The 13971-nt window shown below is 40.6% G+C and overlaps 1 protein-coding gene across 5 annotated transcripts in view; it reads right to left on the reverse strand.

Annotated features, from left to right (window-relative positions):
- The window catches only part of OSBPL1A (oxysterol binding protein like 1A), a 247180-nt gene extending 237648 nt beyond the window's left edge, over positions 1-9532 (reverse strand). For 3 of the 5 annotated variants that reach the window (XR_009534543.1, XM_060119255.1, XM_060119252.1), the window contains exons 1-2: positions 9295-9532; positions 403-579 (exon numbers count right to left, since the gene is read on the reverse strand). The gene's annotated coding sequence lies outside the window, so the exon portion shown is untranslated. Of the gene's footprint in view, positions 1-402; positions 631-9294 lie in introns of all 5 variants that reach the window. The other 2 variants (XM_060119254.1, XM_060119253.1) reach the window with 2 other exon arrangements.
- Between the last annotated feature and the right edge of the window lie 4439 nt (positions 9533-13971).

Here is a 13971-nt window from a genome sequence, read left to right on the forward strand (position 1 = left end):
ACATACTAGAAATTGTTTATTATTACCTTGGGTTCTCACTTCATTGGGTTTACAGAAAAGAAAAAAAAGCACAATTTTTTAAAAGTTTTTCAACTTCTGTAAACTAAATATGAAGAGGGTAAAATTAAATCTATTATCTACTTAAACAGTTCATTATAATATCATATTAACCACGACAGCTGCTCATTAGTGCTGCAATTGGAATTAAGATATTCAAAGGTTTGCTGAGTACCCACCAATGACAGAGACTGCTACAGGCACTGGAGGTATGGTGATGGACAATACAGGCCCTGCCCCCCAGACAGGGCAAACATGCACACAATCATACCAAATGAGCCAAGTACAGTAATGAACAAGGGACGGTGGCTGTACAGAGGACAAAGGGAATGATTAGCCCTTTACCTGCATTCGTATGGGAAGGAATCACAGAGAAAGTGAAATTTAAGCAGGAACTTGAAAAATGAGGTCACCAAGACCAGCAGGGTGAAGAAGGTTTCCAACCCCGATGGACAACTGTTACACCAGAAACAATCTTGGTTGAAGATGTGATTCCATTTGGTCGTGGTGAGTTTGAGATTCCTGTGGGAAACAGAGAGCGAGATGTCCAATAAGCAATCAGCTAATACCAGCCTGAGCAAAAGAAAGCAGTTTAGGTTAGAATTAAAATGGGGGGAGTTATCAGCACATCAGTAGTCATTAAAATCATAGGGCTAAATAAGACCTCTTACTGGGAGAAGACCAACACTGAAGGTGAAGGTGGCCAGTCACTATGATCCAGCAAGAAAGGTCTAAGCATGGACAGGGGGACAGGAGAGGGCAATAGCACTGAAATCAAGAGGGGAGAGTGTTTCAAGGGGTTGGATAGGTGTGAAATGTCAAAGGAAGAGCAGGGACAAGGCCTGAAAATGCCGACTGGTTTGGCAGCTAGGCCACTGATGAACTCAAGAACACTTTAAGTAGAAATGACAGAGGCAAATAGATGTGGGTAAATTGAGGAGTGAAAGTGGGATGATGGGGAGAGAGCGCAGCAGATTCCTTGAAAGCAACTCTGTTTTGAAGGGCTGGGTATAGCTTCAGTTTTCGGATATTAGATACCTGGGCACGTTCGTAGGTTGTGGGGCAAGAGCCAGGAGAGAGGAAAAGCTTGAAAGACAGGAGGAAGGAGGGAAGAGAGATGAAAAAGATCCTAGAGGAGCCTGAAGTAGGTGGATGAAAAGCCCAAGCAAGGATCAGCCTTGAAAAGAGGAAGCACCACACTAAGGCCGGGGGCAGGGCAGAGGGTAGTTAAGGGGCCGATGGGGAGCTGGATAGAGGTCCTTCCTGTATCATGCTGCCAATTTCCTACGAAGAGAAACAGATTCTTAGGTATCTTCATAGGCAAGGAGTCTTACTATGAGACAGGATGGGGAGGGGGGCATGGAGGGGAGAGGTAACAGAGGTAAACAGAATAGATTGTTTGAAAATTAAAAAGGGTACAAGGCCAGTTAAATTTCACCGAGACAGAAAATTAAAACTCTTGTTGTTCTATGCCTAAATTCCATATGTGTTCATTTTAACACAGGCACCTGTCTGATGAAAAAATATTCTTAAAACAACTCATCCTCTCCTTTTCAAAGCAATTTCCCACCACATCCATTAAAACTAGCTACTCTACCTGCAGGCTGAGCAGACTCTAAAGGTTTGCCAACTGTAACACCCGGGACTTAGTCAAATAAGCAAGACCTTGAGGGTAAATTCCAAAATGCAAACAGGCATTTTCAACACTTTTCCTTCATAAGCTTCTATTACTTTAGAAAGGAGTGGTAGGAGTTGCGGGGGGGGCTGACACTTTCCCCTATCTCCCTTTAGAAACAATTTTGTAAAATCATATATACATTTAGAACTTAATTCCATAAACAAATTACTTTATGTTAGGAGCAGAAAACAGTAAAACACAATTTTATAATAAAATAATTTCCTAGTGGCTCTAACACCCAGTCAAAATAGCACAACTCCAAAAATACCTATAATTTAAAGACCAAGTAAACTTCTTAAAATGATAGCTGTACTACAGTAAAATAAAATGATCATTATGTTCCTTTCGGCTACGCTGCAAAGAAACTCAGATGTTCCAAACCAAGACATAAAAACATTCATTATTTTTTCTTCATCCAAGAACCATTATAACTAAAAGTCCACTGCCGTCTCTGCAGACCTGAAGATTCAGAATTTGATACATCAATAGTACCTAAAACTTTATTCCTCAAGTCAGCATCTAGGTAGCCAGCTTGGGCTAGGAAGGTGCCCAACATGACATCCACAAGAAGCTGCAGTTTCCCCATCACCTCCAGGGCCAACAACACTTTCCCTATCTCTACTACCACAGTGTTACTATCAATAAACCCTTAAATGAGGGCTGACCATGGTCCAGGCATTGTACTAAACTTTGGTGACACACTAATGAATAAAACCAGGCCTTACATTAGGATAAGTTATATTTTATGTTATTATATATTTTTAACATATATATTAATATATGTGTTTATATTTATATATATATTATACATACATCACACACACACATATTTTTTTTTTTTTTTTTTTTTTTTTTGGCCATGCTATGCAGCTTGCAGGATCTTAGTTCTCTGACCAGGGACTGAACCGGGGCCACGGCAGTGAAAGTGCAGAGTCCTAACCACTGGACCGCCAGGGAATTCCCAGTAACTTACGTTATACAGAAGTCAACTGTACAAAAAAATTACTATCCACATTTCTCAAGAGGTCTGACTTGCCATCTCTACTCCCAACCTCCACTAGATCCCCTTTATAAACCTTCACAGCACCTTATTTTTGCCACAAATGTCAGTCTGTAGGTGCACATATGGTCATTTCTTTGGCTCTCCCTACACTACACTGTAAACTTAATGAGAAAAAGGGTCCCACATTTCTTATTTGTCCCCACTATATCCCTAGTACCCAGCAAGGTGCCTAGAACAGAGCAGGCAACTGAATATTAATCAAATGGACAGATGGATGAACGTGGAAGTAGTTTTTCAAGAACAAAGCAAGACCGATAGGAAGGCCTAAGAGTAACATGTTCATTATAAGTGGTACACCTTTATCCAGTGATCAAAAAATGAAGTTTTTTTTTTCCTTATATGCCACAGGAAATGAATTAAGATCATACCAAAAATCATACCTTTTTAAAATATACACTCCAGGATTATTGAGGATTATCACTGCTTCTTTAATTTGATACATCTCTAATTTATAAATAGTTTGTGGTTAACAGTTAACTTTAGAAAAAATACAAAAATCAAAGAGTCCAAATTCAAATGTTGAACAGATGTTAAAAAACTTCCTTTGGGGCTTCCCTGGTGGCGCAGTGGTTGAGAGTCCGCCTGCCGGTGCAGGGGACATGGGTTCGTGCCCGGGTCCAGGAGGATCCCGCATGCCGCGGAGCAGCTGGGCCCATGAGCCATGGCCGCGGAGCCTGCGTGTCCGGAGCCTGTGCTCCGCAACTGGAGAGGCCACAACAGTGAGAGGCCCGCGTACAGCAAAAAAAAAAAACAAAAACAAAAACAAAAAACAAAAAAAAAACAACTTCCTTTGGACTCATGAGAGCTTATTTCAAAATGTACTGTCTCTGATGTTTAAGCCAAAAGAAAGACAAGTAATCCCTTAATGTATCTTATGAGACTAGATTTGAGCCACATCCTATCAGCACATATAGTATTTTTCAGTATCTCTTTGTGGATGTTTTCAGCCACTCTTTTCACATTCACACAATTCCTAACTCTGTTTTTAAGATTAATGAATGAGATTTTAATGGCCAAGAGAATGTTTTCGAGGAAATAACTAGTCAAAAACATTTTGAGCTTCAAAAACTAGGAGACTAGAGACTTTATGTTTTGCCTTATGTTTCCTCTCCTCCAAGGTCCACTGGGGAAGCCAAGCTTCCAATTCTAAATTATTTTGTGGAAAGCGAATTTCTGTTTTGTTGTTGTGTAAACACTGTATATTACCTAATGAAACTGGTCCCCATACTTGATAATCCATGCCACTAAATCCCCACTCACTACAGTGGATAAATTCTGTGGCCCTAACAACTCTGAAATCTTGGCAGAGACCCTGAAACTTGTAGCTTAAAGGGCAATCAACATTCAACTCAGTCAGAGGTCTATTATTTTACAAGTTGAACTGCTACTTTTCTTTACTATTTCTACAGAATCAAAGTAGAAAATTCCTAGAGAAATCAAAGACAGTGAAGTTCAACAATCAGAGCTAATTCCCCTGAGTACCAGACACTCAGAATATTAAATGATGTGTCCTTTAACAGAGTTCTTAAAGGTGTTTGAAGAGTTAAAATTCAAAGACCTCCAGGCTAACTTTATTCGATCATACAGACAGCAATATTTAACTGGATATTATAAAACATCAGGAAAGGGCTTCCCTGGTGGCGCAGTGGTTGAGAGTCCGCCTGCCGATGCAGGGGACATGGGTTCGTGCCCCGGTCCGGGAAGATCCCACATGCCACGGAGCGGCTGAGCCCGTGAGCCATGGCCGCTGAGCCTGCGCGTCCGGAGCCTGTGCTCCGCAATGGAGAGGCCACAGCAGTGAGAGGCCCACGTACCACAAAAAAAAAAAAAAAAAAAAAAAAAAAACCCATCAGGAAAGTATGGTGAATCCTCAAAAAGTTAAACATAGAATTACCATATGATCCAGCAATTTCACTTCCGAGTATATACCCAAAAGAATTTAAAGAAGGAACTGTTGAAAGAGATATCTGCACATTCATGATCACAGGAGCATTCTTCACAAGAGCCAAGAGGTGGAAGTAGCCCAAGTGTCCACTGGTGGATGAATGGATGAGCAAAATGTAGTATATACATACAACGGACTATTATTCAGCCTTAAAAAGGAATGAAATTCTGAAACGTGACACAACAATCATGAACCCTGAACACATCATGCTAAGTGAAATAAGCCAGACACAAAAGGACAAATACATGACTCCACTAATATAAGATACTTGGAGTAGACAAATTCATGCAACCAAAAAGTGGAATGGTGGTTACTAAAAGCTGGGAGAGGAGAAAATGGGGAGTCAGTGCTTAATAGACACAGAGTTTCAGTTTGGGATGATGAGAAAGTTCTAGAGATGGATAGTGGTGATGGCTACTGCACAGTATACTTAAAATGGTTAAAAACATATGTTATATGTATTTTACCACAATTAAAAAAAAATGAGGGAGTTCAGTTGTTAAGACTTCACGCCTCCAATGCAAGGAGCGTGGGTTCAATCCCTGGTTGGGGAACTAAGATCCCACATGCCACGCAGTGCGGCCCAAAAATTTCAAAAAAAAGGAAGTATCTTTTGGCTCTAACAATTGAGAAATAGCTTTTGTACTATTAACAGAGCCAAAGGAAGCTAATTATTCAAAACTTGTTATGACTATATGTTGTGATGATTTTTAAAATTCTCAGATACTGATTTTATGTTTGCTAATACATTATTAAAATAATATTTGAAATATACTGTATACTAGGGATTTGAATAGTGAGAAAAATTAAGTACTTATGAATACATATATTTTACAAACTAAGTCTTTAAAACAAAAAAATCTCTAGTGTGCTCAGCACTGAATTCCAAAGTACACCAGTTAGCTACTTAATGGCGCTTTCTTCTTCCAATATTTTTCCTTCCAATATTGTATTTTTAATATAAGGAAAATATTAAAAAATTAAAGCGACTATGTTAAAACGTGACGATAGAAACAGAGTTTTGCTCTCAATCTTATTAGTTCCTAGCAAGCAATCATTAAGTTCTTTTATGTGATCATATATTCCTCAGTGTGTATACGTGTGTATATACCTATTTGTACATAGGCATATACAAATATGTATATATAGAACTACGACATTTGTGATAACACAAATAATTAAATGCATTTTTTTTCTTGGTTTAGAAATTTAGCTTTGGTAGATAGATTCATATTTAAGCTAAGACTGATTTTAGAGATGAAGAAACTGAAAAGCACAAAGATAAAGTTAATTGCCAAGGGTATGGCTTTAATAGCCACAACCAGAATCTAGAACTTCTTATGGAGGGATGAAATATTATTAATGCTATATATTTATAAAACTCAATTCAGCCTCTAAAATTAAAGGTCTCTGATCCTAGTTATTGTTCATGTATGAGCACTGAGGAAGCTGAATCTGAATTATAACTTAATCCCCTCATTTTAAGAAGATTTACTGACTGAAATGAGACATCCAAAATATGGTAATTTAAGGAAAATGACAGCAAATTTTAAAGTCTATTTTAGGAAGCACTTGCCTTTTTTTAAAATATGAAATTAAATTAAAAATCACTTAATTTTTAATTCAGTGAAACTTTTCCTCTAACTTCAACAGGACCCTGTGTCCTGATAAATGACATCACCTCTTTTGCAGGAGAAATGATAGACACCTGGCTATAATTGTAATATGTCTTACTACAGGTTGTAAGCCATTGAAATCAATGTAAAATGCCTATACCAAATTATTTACTTTATATTTGACTTTTCTACATTACTGTCTCTTATTCACTATGTACCCACACTGACTTGGATGCCATACAGGTATAAGAAAAGAACAAGCCTACTTGCTGCCTATTTATTTATTATTTTACCTTTATTCAGTCGAAAATGTAAATGTTTAACAAAACTGTTGAAAACGAAATAAGCTTCATGGCCTTGTTTTATGAAATTGTTTAAACCTTAGGTTGCTATACATTTTATCTGCTTCACAAACAAGAACTAACCCTCAGGTGCAGCCTTGATTTCAATTTGAACTTCGTAGATTCTACTGTTAATAAATAGTTAATAAAAACTATTAACTATTGTTTCAAAACAGGTTTGGCCCATAGAAGCAGATGGCAGAGAAGTCCACAAATAAGATAAATACAGTTTTAGATAATAATACCAACCAGGAGGCTGATCAACTGTTACCTTCCAATGAAAAAATTCCTTAAATTTTAGATAAAATGTATTTAAATGTTTCCCATTTTATTTCACATTTGAAAATTATCTTCCAAGCTTAATGAAACGTGTAATAATACTGACCAGTTATCCACCATACGGCCAGAAGTTTCTCTTTAAAGGAAAATTTTAAACAACAAAGTGGTTACTTTCCATTGTCACATGATAGGAAGCTGTACAGTTAAAGACCACTTTCACTGTATAGTACAGTAATTTCCTATTTGCTGGCTGATGAATACAACTCAGAAAAAGTTAGTGACCTAGTATATCCTCTTACTTTAGGCATTAAAAAGTATTTCTTATACTTGCCCACCTTATTAGTGGATGAGATCAGGTAAGAGAAAAAAATCCAACATTTCTAGGGATCAAGAACATCCTGTAAGATACTTATATGACATTATGACCATCAATATATTCTGTACAGAATGCAAAAATCTTTTCTGACACGTCATTAATGAATCCTGGTGAGATTGGTATCAGCTGGTGCCTATACTGCTAACACCTGTCCTCTTCCTAGGAACTGGAATTTACAAACCAATAAAGTTCTAATTACCACCAGACTTGGCTTAACCACTTCAAGTTTCTTACATGTGCTTGCTCTATCCTCCATATGTTATTAGTTAGGCTGATTTCCACTTTCTATTGACTACTTTTCTCAGTGAATACACATAATGTACAAAAGCTCAGCTCCTAGTAATAGCAAGAGGTAAGAAACTGCCAAAGTGTCAAGTTTGAGGTATTATAATTATAATATGTCTAAGTAAAATAAAGCCACATGAAAAAAAAATTGTTAAATAGACATTGCACCATGTCATGATACAAAAGAAATTGGCTGTATTTTTCTACCTAGTTGGTGGTTCTAAACAAGTATCATTTCCCTCTGCTTTGGGGGAAGAGTGGGAAAGCAATTTTCACAAATTACAGGTGTAAGTGCTGTGCAAATAATACCTGCAAGGCTGAGCAGCCTCCAGAGACAACAATTAGCCAGCCCCCCCCCCAAATTTCTGCTGATGAACAAGGAGATATTTAGCAAGTGTCATCTGATAAACAGACCCTGGCAAAACCCGACACTGATACACAACAACTGCTCCAGATAAATCTACTCAGCTTTCAGCAGTTAACTCCTATTTTGCATATCAGTTGCTCAATGCTGGGAGAGTTGCTCGGCCTCAGAGAAAGGAAAAAGATAAATTTTAAAAGGTACGTTACTGACAGTTTTCTCCTCTCCCCCCTCCCCCTCCCCATAGATTGTAGATAGAGCCCTTAGTTTAGAACCTGGGGATGAAAAAAGGTTGAATTTTATAACTATTCTGTAATTAATACAGAGACGTTAAAATTTCAGCTGAGGAATTCAGAAATTACACCTAGGCACACCGGCTGCAAAAAATTCGTTGCCTCAGAGTCAGACCACGAACATTGCTAAGCCATCAAAACAAATCAAAGTATTTTCCAAATCCTGAGTCAAGAGGTGAGGATATTCTGAACTCTATATCCAGAATGCATCAATTACAATACAACGCCTGAGATTTTCAAGGAAAACACATCACTGATTTTAAAGCTGATTTCATTATATTATCAACTATCCACAAAAGCCTAATCGCTAAATTTTCAACATTCAAACAGTCTAGTTTAAGTTAACTTAACATCGTCTGCCAACAGTTCAACTTCACAATACAATCTGCATAAAGCAAAGACTTTCACAACTGAAAACCAATATTAGCTACATCAGGATAACCCTTTTCAAGGCCTCCTGCCAATCAGCAGGGCCCCCGGGTAAATGAATCCTCGTTTCTCTTGTGCTGCTGCAATCTTTCACACTGCTTCTGAATTCCTCTGACAGTCTTTCATGCTAGTGGAATTGAGCACGAGGTACACAGTGAGAATGGTCACGTGAACAGCTCGTGACTTCCACTGTGAATCAATCCTCTTCACGCCGGTAGGAAACTAAAAGTTGGAATGCACACATCCAAGTACCGAGAAAGCAAGCAGCTGACGACTTAATAGGGAATGCATGTGGCACCAGGACGAAGTCCTAGCACCCAAAGTGGAAATGCAACAAATGCCAGCATCTTGCTGCTTGTAACAACTAACTTCCTCGCAGCGCTGGAGCAGCCAGGGACTTTGTGGAAGCCTAGCTCTGGCTCAGAGCCCGGCATCTCCAGGCCACGACCCTAACCATCCTCGGAGACGCGCCGGAGACGCGCCCTCACCCCCCACCACGCGCGGACAGACCTCCCCCACCACCAGGCAAGGGGAGAGCCCGTTCGCAGGGGAACCGGCCTAGGAAACTGACCTACGCTGTCACCCGGGTTCCCAGAGCTCCCGGGGTGGGGACCACAACCGCAGGCTCCCCGTCTGCCCGCCTCACGCCCAGGAAGCAGCCATAACCTGGGTCGCACCCCCGGAAGGCTCGCGGCCCCACGGAACGTCGGTCTCCGGGATCCCTGCGCTGGGAACCGGGTGGAGCGCAAGGGAGCCAGGCACCACTCCGCGAAGTGGCGCCGCCCCTCCGCGCAGCCGGCCACACGAGCGCGCGCAAGCGCGCGCCCGAATTATTTATGGCAGGCCCGTGCGGCACGTGACCGGCGCGCGGGCCTCGGGGCGCGCTCGGCACTCGGCCCCGCCCCCAGCCTGGCACGTCCCGCCTTTAGCACGCTCCAGTCCCGGCCGGACTACCTAGGGCGGTTCCAGGCTTTGCCAATCGCAGCCAGGAAGGGCAGAACCTTCGCGCTCCTCCCACCACGCCCCGACCCGAAAGATGGATGGACCCTACTTCGAAGCCCCCCACAAGCCAAAGCAAATGTAAATACTGGGTTAATGCTCTGGAAATTTGTTATTAAACCAATACATCACCCAGCTGCCCAGATTTTTTCTTTTCTGCTTTGGTTACCACTTTACCCATGGGAACTTAACAGGCAGTGTAAATTAGCTGCACCTCTTTCTCTTTTCACATGTCAAAGAATGGTCTCTAAATGCTAACAGGTGTAAGCATGTTAAGATGTATATGAGTGAGGTATGCTTAAAGAGAGAAGGTTTTACAAATTTTCCTTCACTTCCTCCCCCCATCAAATATCTTTCATAAAGAGTCCACCTCTTCAGACTTGCACAACAGGTCTAGCCAGGGCAGTTAACACATAGCCTATAATGTGAAGGTTAAAACTCTAGTGTAATTACACCCTTTTTAAAAATGCATAACTGAAAAAGACAAAGGAAATTATGAGCATAGGGAAAAATTTTCAACTTTCTTGTATTTTCCAATGTATTTAATGAACATGTTCTTTTGTAATGAAAATTAATAAATAGGTATCTTTTTTTTTTAGGTTTTTTTTTTTTTTTTTTTTTTTTTTTTTTTTTTTTTTTGCGGTACACGGGCCTCTCACTGTTGTGGCCTTTCCCGTTGCGGAGCACAGGCTCCGGACACGCAGGCTCAGCGTCCATGGTTCACGGGCCCAGCCGCTCTGCGGCATGTGGGATCTTCCCGGACCGGGGCACGAACCCGTGTCCCCTGAATCCGCAGGCGGACTCGCAACCAGTGCGCCACCAGGGAAGCCCTAGGTATCATTTTTAAGGGACTGTAGATTTGCAGTCAAGTCTAGAAACATGTATTGAGAACCTATTACAGGCCGGTTGGTGATGCACTACGTGTGATGCATGATGTGGCAGATCTCTTAAAATGTCTTTGGAGAACACAAGCAGCCTTGCTTATATATCCCAGCTTAGCATCATCTTTTATTAAGAAAAAAAGGGCACTTGAAGAGCACAATACTTTCGACTGTAAATTGTGTGGTAACTAAGGCAGCCATATTTGCCTCACAAAGAAGAAACCTCAGAGCTTATTTTCTAAGGATACTGAATTATCTTCACAGCCAAAATAAAAATTGACTACCAAAATAATTTTCCCAGTGATTCCACAAAAGCCTTTATTCTCACTAACATGATTTAATTGCCTAAATTCACTACTCTCATTTTTTTCAATTCACTTTACTCTCTTCTTGAGTTTGTAAATGAAAACACATCCTAGCCAATAAGAGGATGAGAGTAACAGGAGGTAATCATCATGACTACCAAATAAAAGAAGTTCTGATCTTGGTAAGATCACTCACTACATATTTTTACAGAAATCTCTTTGATATTTATATAAACAAGCTTTAGGAAAAGTTATCTCTTTGGCATTTTTATTTCTGACTAGTACGGATAAAAACACAACAATTCTTATTGTAGAACAGTGCTATCCAATGGACTTTCTGCAATGATGGAAATGTTGTATAATTCTATCTTATCCAATACAGTTGCCACCGGCCACGTATGCCTACTGAGCTCTTGAAATTTGGCTAGTGTGATTAAAGATTTGAATTTTTAATTTTAATTTAAATAGCCACATGTGGCTAGCAGCGACCATAACGGATAGTGCTGTTCTAGAACAAGAAAGCAATTACTATATTGCCCCCAGTTGTGTCATACTCTATTTTGAGAAACATGTGGCAGACATAGAACATTTGGAAACAATAACTATTTTCTCCAAACTCTTTTCTGAGCTTGTGAGCAGGTAGGTATTTTAACTTTGCAGGTGGAGCATGTTAAAGTTACTATGTCACTCTTATCTACAATGCATGTAAGTAGGAATAGAACTGGTAGGTCTGGTTGAATAGAAAAGGTATTTGGGAGTAACGAACCCTCTGCCCTGCCATTCCCGGGCCTGCCTGACCCCACTGAAAGTTAACCAACTTCAGATCACAATGTGCTTCAACAGAATTACCCATTGCCTGGATCCACCTAGGATTCTTTCGTTCACTTGTTTCGGGAAACTTCGGAGGCCACAACTACTACTGCCCATCCCACATCCCAGCGATTCCCTCCAGAATAAGATTCCCTCCAGATTATAGTACCCAAGGTTTGTGTCCCTGCAGTTTTGTCTTAAGCCTGAAGCACCCCAGAATGCACTTCATGCACTGCATGTTTTAAAAACACTCCCCCCGGTGCCAGTGTGACTTTGAAGTGCTGCAGGAGTGCACTAAAGGCTTATTAAAAGGAGGATTTTATGAACTGAGACTTCGGGGAGGGCTTTGGGTAAATATTGCCTAGAATGCTGAGAAGTAGGTCAGATGTCATCGGATAAATCCAAATAATTTGAGTTGGAAATTAACCAGCCCCTAAACCTACATATTAAGTGCTTTGTAGTTATTATTAACCCAAGACCATCAAGGCTATGATGTCATTGTTTTTTATCTCTTAAAAGCTGTCTAAATTCTTTTTGTCATTTGTGCCATACACAGATTTAATAACTGAAATGAGTTGGTATATTTTCAGATATTAAATTATTTTTATCTAGACTTAATTCTGTGCCTGTCCTTCTTTTCCCAGATGTGTGACACACAGATGTCTAAGCAACTGCCTTCCACTAACGATTGATTTTTCTAGGTCCCCACAAAAAAAGTTTAGGATGGTCCCCACTATCTGTAGTTCCTTGATTGCTAGCAACAAGCAGTGACACTGGCTAACTTAAGCAAACAGGGAATATATTGCACAGTATCAAAAAAAATCTGAAAATCTGGCCCAGCAAGGACAGGACTAGGGCACTTCCAGGGATCTGGGTAGGAGGAACTAGTCTACAAGTTTTCCAGGTTGCTACCACTGGCAAAGAATAATTTCCATTTATTTTTGTTTTCCTATTCTTTTGTCTTCCCCCTTCAGAAGAGGCAAAATTGAGAGAGAGACATACAGAGAAAGAGACACCTTTTGGTGTATAGGGCAGGGTGCCTTGGCTGACAATCCCACAGCACTACAATAAATCCCCTAGGGCTTCTCTGGTGGCGCAGTGGTTGAGAATCTGCCTGTTAATGCAGGGGACACAGGTTCGAGCCCTGGTCTGGGAGGATCCCACATGCCGCGGAGCAACTAAGCCTGTGAGCCACAACTACTGAGCCTGCGCGTCTGGAGCCTGTGCTCCGCAACAAGAGAGGCCGCAATAGTGAGAGGCCCGCGCACTGCGATGAAGAGTGGCCCCCACTTGCCACAACTAGAGAAAGCCCTCGCACAGAAATGAAGACCCAACACGGCCCAAAATAAATAAATAAATAAATAAATTTAAAAACACCTACTTTAAAAATAATAAATAAATAAACAAACAAATCCCCTACATATGAATGAGTTCCATTCTGAGAGCGCGTTCATAAGTCCAATTTATTCCTAAGTCCAACAAAGTTAGCCTAAGTACCCAACTAACACAATCAGCTATATAGTACTGTACTGTGATGGGTTTATAATACTTTTCACACAAATAATACACAGAAAACAAACACACAAAAATAAACATTTTTAATCTTAGACTACAGTACCTTGAAAAGTATGGTAGTACAGTACAACAGCTGGCATACAGGGGCTGGCATCAAGTGAACAGGCAAGAAGAGTTACTGAGTGGAGGAGGGAGAGGAGGTGGGAGATGGTAGAGCTGAAGGATGGTGAGCAATAGGAGACGGAGGGCAAGTTGCAGTTTCACTCACGCCTGATATTGATGGAACGCACATTCGCATCTTTGAAAGTTTGCAACTTGAAGGTTTGTATGTAGGGGACTTACCTTCCACAGGAGAGGTAGTTCCCCACTGACACACGCAGGCACACACACTCTAGCCAGGTCCAGTGCTACTACCAGAAGAAAGAGCAATGGATTATGGGCAGCCACTATCACAAAAATGCCCATTATATTCTCTTTTTTGTTTTTCAATCAAACCCTTCCCTTTATAGATTTTCTCATAAGGCACGGGCTCCTTGGGCAATATTTCCAACTCCATCTTTAGCCCTTTGCTCTATTCATCATGAATATACCCCTGCTTTTCCATCCATAACTGTCTGGTCAAGCAATGTGCCTGACAATTACACTACCCCTTCTTGGAAGCCTCAGGAAGTCTGCCTTGCCCATAGTTCCCTATTGAGAGCTTCCTTACGCGGCCTGTGATTCTTGGCTCAGCGGAAG

The sequence above is a fragment of the Mesoplodon densirostris genome, chromosome 15 (assembly GCF_025265405.1).
Source record: "Mesoplodon densirostris isolate mMesDen1 chromosome 15, mMesDen1 primary haplotype, whole genome shotgun sequence".
Classification (NCBI taxonomy): domain Eukaryota; kingdom Metazoa; phylum Chordata; class Mammalia; order Artiodactyla; family Ziphiidae; genus Mesoplodon; species Mesoplodon densirostris.